This window comes from Galeopterus variegatus, unplaced genomic scaffold (assembly GCF_000696425.1).
Source record: "Galeopterus variegatus unplaced genomic scaffold, G_variegatus-3.0.2 Scaffold3319, whole genome shotgun sequence".
Lineage (NCBI taxonomy): Eukaryota > Metazoa > Chordata > Mammalia > Dermoptera > Cynocephalidae > Galeopterus > Galeopterus variegatus.
In genome coordinates, this window is record NW_007729430.1 from 144,520 (window position 1) to 144,897 (window position 378).

Below are 378 nucleotides of genomic sequence, written 5' to 3' on the forward strand. Positions count from 1 at the left end.
CAAGTTTTGCTTTTCACAACAATGTGGAATTTTCTCTACCTAATATTTTTGATCCCAGGTTGGTTGAATCCATGGATGCAGAACCCATGGATATGGAGGGACAACTGTACTAAGTCAGAGCTAAAGAAACTGGGAGGCTCCCACACTGTAACAAATTTGGTCTTTCCAAATCCAAACATATTGCTTGGCTACAAAATCTATTTCGCATGCCAGAAACAGAGTACTCGTTTCCTCATTCCTTTCCTTTGCATTCTTCCTGTAGCAAATATATTCCTGAATGAATCAATGCATCTGATTATCTGTGATGAAGATCATATAATCAGGAAGGCAAGAGGGAAAATAATAATTTTCAAAATATTATTCTTGCTGCATTGCTAT